This window comes from Carcharodon carcharias, chromosome 13 (assembly GCF_017639515.1).
Source record: "Carcharodon carcharias isolate sCarCar2 chromosome 13, sCarCar2.pri, whole genome shotgun sequence".
NCBI classification, from domain to species: domain Eukaryota; kingdom Metazoa; phylum Chordata; class Chondrichthyes; order Lamniformes; family Lamnidae; genus Carcharodon; species Carcharodon carcharias.
Window position 1 is genome coordinate 23,602,623 of NC_054479.1, and position 7,484 is coordinate 23,610,106.

Genomic DNA, 7,484 nt, shown 5'->3' on the forward strand with positions numbered 1-7,484 from the left:
ACTGTGTTTCTTGTGGCAGAGCAGCATTCAGATCTTTATTCCACTGAACCTACCAATGAAATGCCTAGTAGATCAGTGTTGGTCAGCTTATTTAAGAAAGGATATAAATGTATTGGAAGCAGTTCAGAGAAGGTTTGCCAGTCTACTACCTGGAATGTCTTATGAGAAAAGATTGGACAGACTAGGCTTATATCCACTGGAGTTTAGAAGAGTAAGAGGCAACTTAATTGAAACATATAAGATCCTGAGGTGTCTTGACAGGGTGGATGTGGAGAGGATGTTTCCTCTTGTGGAAGAATCTAGAACTAGGGGTCAATATTTAAAAATAAGGGGTCGCTCACTTAAAACAGATGAGGCAAAATGTTTTCTCCCAGAATGTCGTGAGTCTTTGGGACTCTCTTCCTGAAAAAGAAGCAGAGTCGTTGAATATTTTTGAGGCAGAGGTGGATAGATTCTTGGTAAGCAAAGGGGTGATAGATTATCAACAGGAGGTGGGATGCAGGTTTCAGGTTACTATCAGATCAGCCATGATCTTATTAAATGGTGGAGCAGGCCCGAGGGGCTGAATGGCCTATTCCTGCTCCTTATTTGTATGTTCTGTTGCTGGTTGACCATGAAGAGTCTTCCAGGGAGAACGACTTGCATGATTCCATTTCAGACTCCAGACTAGAGTCCATAAAGGAAAAATTGCCAAAGTGTTGGTAGTACCTATTTCCAGGGGTGACAGTCAATTGATGTCCATAGTTGAGCCTCAGTTGAAAATTCTTTTCCCACTAGAGCTGTTCTTCAGCAGAGAAACTAAGGAAGAATCTTCAGAACTTCAGTAGCTTCAGAATCCTGAAGTTCATCTTTGCAAGATGTTAGAGATTCATCCCATTGTAGAAAATGGTGTTGTCTTATCTTCATATCCTCCAATTCTTACCATTGCCCACAGTGGAGCAGCCTCACAGAGAAAAGAAGCACTGTTACCACTGCTTACATAAAGAGAATATTCTTTCTGAAATACCATTGGGAACTCATCTCTTCTTCGTTTCCTGAAATATCTGGCATTTTGCCATTTTTCTTCTCGTCATCCAGGTTTGATAGAATCTCAGATCTTCAGTACCTTTTTTGTCTTCGATGCAGCAGTGAATGATACAACTGTGAGAGTCTTCTTTGGAGTTGAAGCTCATTCATCCCCTCAGGTCTTTCCCCAGTGTGCTTTGGGTATACAGAACATTCCTCAAAAAGTCCTAATTTATTCTCTTCTAGTTCAAGAGTTCAAGGGTTGATGTCCTTCAGTCTTCTCTTGCATCAGTCTTTCATTGACAAAGGGTTATTGTCCTTACATTTCAGCAGTCCTGAAGTCTACACTCTGATTTCCAGTAATACTACAAACCTGCTGTCCCATTTCGCTGTAGGTACTGTCCTCCAAAGAGGAACACCTTTATGTCTCCAAGGTGTCCTCCCTAAGGGCCGAGAACACTGTGGAAGACTGAATCCCTCATAACAGTGACTTTGCGAGGGGGAAGCATAGGACTAGAAGTTGGGTAGAATCTGTAGCAGTAAAGGGGAGTTACAGAAATGCAATGTAAATAGTTAAAACATTGTTTCATATTGTTAAAAAGTTGATAGGATACCTGGGGGGAACTATACTGAAATGGATTCATAGAATAGATATGCTAATGAGTGATGTAGATGATGATGTATCAATGACATCAGATAATCATTGCTAGACTCGAGAGAGAGAGAGGATGGAACACACTATACTCAAGAGAGACATACCTACTCTGTAACCTGTCTTATATCTAGTGTTAATAAACCAGTTTAAAGCAAGTAAGAGTATGACTACAGACAGTCCTTAACTTTATGATGTTTATAAATTGACACCCCGTTTTGACTTTCCCACGTCAGTCTTGACTACAACCCCACGCCAATGAATAAGTTCAAATGTTTATACTTGTGCCACCCACCTCCCTGACTCAAGACGCTCAGTTGCTGTTCCAACACCATTTTTACTTGGTGAATCTTTGCTTCCAAACTTTTTCTTAAAATTTAACATTTCTTTGCCATAATGATAGCAGAAAAGCATAAATCTGGTGTAAGTGATGTCTCTTCTTCAATGAAATGTAAAATAATTACTACGGAAACAAAAATGGAAATAATTAAGAGGTCTGAAAAAGGTGAGATGCACGCTGAAATGGGTAGAGCTTTGGATATCCCCCGAATGACTATCGTGACCATCTTGAAAGACAAGCTAAGAATTCAGGAACGTGTTAAGGGCTATGCAATCAACTGCAATAACCGTGTTGGACTTAATGCTCAGGTTGAGAAATTATTAATCATTTGGCTGGAGGACCAAAATCAACACTGTGCTCTTATGAGTTTAGGCATAACTCAGGAAGAGGCTAGGAGTCTTTATGATGATCTGAAGAAACAACAGAGGGTGGGTTCTAATGCTGAGCCTTCTAATGCAAGTAGGGAGTAGCTTATGCATTTTAAAGCCAGGGCAAATTTGCATAACATCAGGATCTCAGGTGAAGTTGCCAGTGCTGATAAGGGGCAGAATTTTGCCCTAGGTTGGCAGGCGGGCCCCACTGCCTTTTTAAGTGGGCGGGCCAATTAAGGCCCACCCAGCGGCCTGCCCGATGGGAAGCCCTATGTGCTTCCTGTGCAGGGGGAGAGGGAGGGGTTCCCCATCTGTCAAAGTGTGCTCTTTTGCGCATGCATTGAAACACCGCACTGTTCCCTGAGACTAAGTGCTGTCTCAGGGAGATCAGTGAAAGTTTTACAAACTTAAAAAATAGAAAAATAAAAAAATTATTAACATGTCCCCCTCATGTGACAATGTCACATAAAATTTATTAAACATTTTTAAAGCGAACATGAAACCTCATCCCGCCAGTGGATGAGGTTTTATGTTTTTCCTATTGCCTGCAGGGGCTCCTGGCCTGCCCACCAGCCTTAAGGTTGGACGGGCAGGGCATTTATCTACCTTAATCATCCTGTCAATGGCCTTAATTGGCTATTGAGAGGTCAGCGGGCAGACAGCTGATTTCGCTGTCCGCCCGCCTTCCTCAATATTTAAATGGGGTGGGATGACGTCGGGGGTTTCTCCCAACATCATCCCGCGTCATTTTCCCATCGACGAACGGGCCCCGCCCCCAAATCACTGATGGGAAAATTCAGGCCAAGGAGGCAGCTCGTGCTTTTCCTGAGACATTGGCTGAAATCATTGCAGAGGATGGGGATTGTGCTCGGCAAGTTTTTAACGTTGATGAAACTGGGCTCTTTTGGAAAAAATGCCATCGACAACCTACATTGCCGAAGAGGAGAAATCCATGCGAGGTGACAAAGCTGCTAAAGATAGGTTCACTCTTTTGCTCAGTGCCAATGCTGCAGGTGACTTTAAACTTTGCTTGTTTACCATTCCGAAAACCCCAGGGCTTTTGAGGGATATTCCAAGGCATTAATCCCAGTGATATGGAAATCCACTTGTATGGCATGGGTCAACTTTTGAGGATTGGTTCAATCGTCATTTTGTGCGAAGAGTCAGGGATTATTGCAGCAAAAAACAAGCTTGCTTTTAAAGTGTAGTTAACCCTCAACAATGCTCCTGGTCATCCAGCCATTTCCAATGACATGCATCCTCACATCGAAGTGGTGTTTCTGCCCCCCAACATCACCTCATTGTTGCAACCCATGGACAGGGGGCAATTGCATCCTTCAAGTCCATCTATCCTGGGCACACATTTGCCCAGGCCATCAGAGCAACTGAGAAGGAAGGTGGACCAACTCTGAAGGATTTCGGGAAGGGTTTCAACATTTACCATGCAGTTAAGAACATTGGTGAGGCATGGAATGAAGTCAAAAAGTCAAATTTGGATGGTGTTTAGAGAAAATCTGTGTCCTGAGTTTGTGTCTGACTTCCAAGGCTTTACAGACACTATTGAAGAGGTAACCAAAAATCTTGCTGAAATGGGCAAAAAACTCAACTTCGATGTTGCACCAGAGGATGTTGATGAGTTGCTGGCATCACATTCTGAAGACTTAACTAATGAGGACCTTATTTTCCTGGAACAGCAAAGAGTGACAGAGGAAGATGAAGATGCACCCACTGTTGAAGAGACTCCTCCTCGTAAAGTCCCGACAACACCAATGTTGGCTGAGGTATTTCAATATTTGGAAGCTGCCATGTCCCTGTTTGAGGAACGTGACCCCAACATTGAACACAGTGCCTCAATGAATAGGGGCATATGAAACATGTACAGCTGCTACAGAGAAATTTGCAAAGAAGAGAGGAGAACATGTGTCCAAACTTCCTTGGACATTTTCTTTAGGGAAGAAGACAAGACTCCAGAAAAGCCTGCAGCCAAGAATCCTGAAAAGACTCCAGACAAGAATCCTTTAAAATACCCAACCAAGAGCCCTTCAAAAAAGTCCAGCAAAGTCATCTCAAAGAAGTCCTTCCAAATCACCCCAAAAACCCCTGTAAAACCTCACCCAGTCAGATCCACCGATGAGCCCAGGAATGCTGCAGACAAGGTATGTAAAAAAAAAAATAAGGCTTTAAAATTTGTCTATGCTTTTTAGATCATTTATAGGTAGGGGTAATGTACAGTCCTATATTTCTGTATGTATTTTTAGCTTATGTGACTTTTAATATCAATATGATTTGTTATTTACAACATAAATACATTAATGGCTATATTACTCGTCTGTAATTGCTTGTGTACCAAAATTCTGGGTTATTTTGGTGAAAATAGGGTATTAGGCCTTGGTTCAGGAACCAATCCCCCATTTTCCTCCAGCAGCACCGCCGTACCCTTTTTCAAAGCTGCGCGTGCCCCCAGTTTCATTTTATCCTTCGGCTCATCCGACGCCTCAACAAGAAACTTTTTCTCTTTCTCTCAAGTGCTAAGGAACGCAAGCTGCAACAACTCATTGACACCAACACCCATCTAGGACCCTCCACCCCTGCCTGTTCCTCCGTCCCCACCCTTTCTTCCAATCCCAACCCCAGCCGTGCATTCACTATACCCCCTGACCTTCCCCTCTCCGATGCTGAACGTTCAGTGCTCAGCAAAGGACTTAGTTTCATACCCTTACGCCCTCACCTCAATGAATTTCGGGCTCGGCATGATGCTGAACTCTTCTTCCGCCGTCTTCGTCTCCGGGCTCACTTCTTTGGGCAGGAGTCCTCTCCCAGTTCAACGGATCCTTTTACCCATCTCCAATATTCTCCCTCCACCTGGACCCCTCCCTCTGGATTCTTACCTTCTCTTGATCTTTTCATTGAGAACTGTCGGCGCGACATTAGTCGTCTCAATTTCTCTGCTCCTCTCACCCATTCTAACCTCTCTCTCTCTGAACTTACTGCACTCCATTCTCTCAGGTCCAACCCTGACATTGTCATCAAACCCACTGACAAGGGTGGTGCTGTTGTTGTCTGGCGCACTGACCTCTACCTCGCGGAGGCTGAGCGTCAACTCGCAGACACTTCCTCCTACCTCTCCCTGGACCATGACCCCACCACTGAACATCAAGCCATTGTTTCCAGGACTGTCACTGACCTCATCACCTCTGGGGATCTCCCTCCCACAGCTTCCAACCTGATAGTCTCCCAACCTCGGACGGCCCGCTTCTATCTCCTACCCAAAATCCACAAACAGAACTGCCCCGGTAGACCGATCGTCTCAGCTTGTTCCTGCCCCACAGAACTCATTTCTCGTTATCTTGACTCCCTTCTCTCTCCCCTTGTCCAGTCCCTTCCCACCTACATCCGTGATTCCTCTGACACCTTACGTCACATCAACAATTTCCAGTTCCCTGGCCCCAACCGCTTCCTCTTCACCATGGACGTCCAATCCCTCTACACCTCCATCCCCCACCAGGATGGTCTGAGGGCCCTTAGCTTCTTCCTCGAACAGAGGCCCGAACAATCCCCATCCACCACTACTCTCCTCCGTCTGGCTGAACTTGTTCTCACACTGAACAACTTCTCCTTCAACTCCTCTCACTTCCTCCAAATAAAAGGTGTGGCTATGGGTACCTGCATGGGCCCCAGCTATGCCTGTCTCTTTATGGGGTATGTGGAACATTCCTTGTTGCAGTCCTACTCCGGCCCCCTTCCACAACTCTTTCTCCGGTACATCGATGATTACTTCGGTGCCGCTTCATGCTCTCGTCAGGACTTGGAAAAATTTATTAATTTTGCTTCCAATCTCCACCCCTCCATCATTTTCACGTGGTCCATCTCTGACACTTCCCTTCCCTTCCTTGACCTCTCTGTCTCAATCTCTGGTGATAGACTGTCCACCAATATCCATTACAAACCCACCGACTCCCACAGCTATCTCGACTACAGCTCCTCACACCCCGCTTCCTGTAAGGACTCCATCCCATTCTCTCAGTTCCTTCGCCTCCGTCGCATCTGTTCCGATGATGCTACATTCAAAAACAGTTCCTCCGACATGTCCTCCTTCTTCCTTAACCGAGGTTTTCCACCCACGGTCGTTGACAGGGCCCTCAACCGTGTCCGGCCCATCTCCCACGCATCCGCCCTCACGCCTTCTCCTCCCTCCCAGAAACATGATAGGGTCCCCCTTGTCCTCACTTATCACCCCACCAGCCTCCGCATTCAAAGGATCATCCTCCGCCATTTCCGCCAACTCCAGCATGATGCCACCACCAAACACATCTTCCCTTCACCCCCCTTATCGGCATTCCGTAGGGATCGCTCCCTCCGTGACACCCTGATCCACTCCTCCATCACCCCCTACTCCTCAACCCCCTCCTATGGCACCACCCCATGCCCACGCAAAAGATGCAACACCTGCCCCTTCACTTCCTCTCTCCTCACCGTCCAAGGACCCAAACACTCCTTTCAAGTGAAGCAGCATTTCACTTGCATTTCCCCCAACTTAGTCTACTGCATTCGTTGCTCCCAATGTGGTCTCCTCTACATTGGAGAGACCAAACGTAAACTGGGCGACCGCTTTGCAGAACACCTGCGGTCTGTCCGCAAGAATGACCCAAACCTCCCTGTCGCTTGCCATTTCAACACTCCACCCTGCTCTCTTGCCCACATGTCTGTCCTTGGCTTGCTGCATTGTTCCAGTGAAGCCCAACGCAAACTGGAGGAACAACACCTCATCTTCCGACTAGGGACTTTACAGCCTTCCGGACTGAATATTGAATTCAACAACTTTAGGTCGTAAGCTCCCTCCCCCATCCCCACCCCCTTTCTGTTTCCCCCTTCCCTTTTTTTTCCAATAAATTATAAAGATTTTCCTTTTCCCACCTATTTCCATTATATAAAAAAAAACCCCACTAGAGCTATACCTTGAGTGCCCTACCATCCATTCTTAATTAGCACATTCGTTTAGATAATATCACCAACTTTAATTTTAACACCTATGTGTTCTATTGTACTATTGTTGTTGACATCTTTTGATGATCTGCTTCTATCACTGCTTGTTTGTCCCTACAACCACACCCCCGCC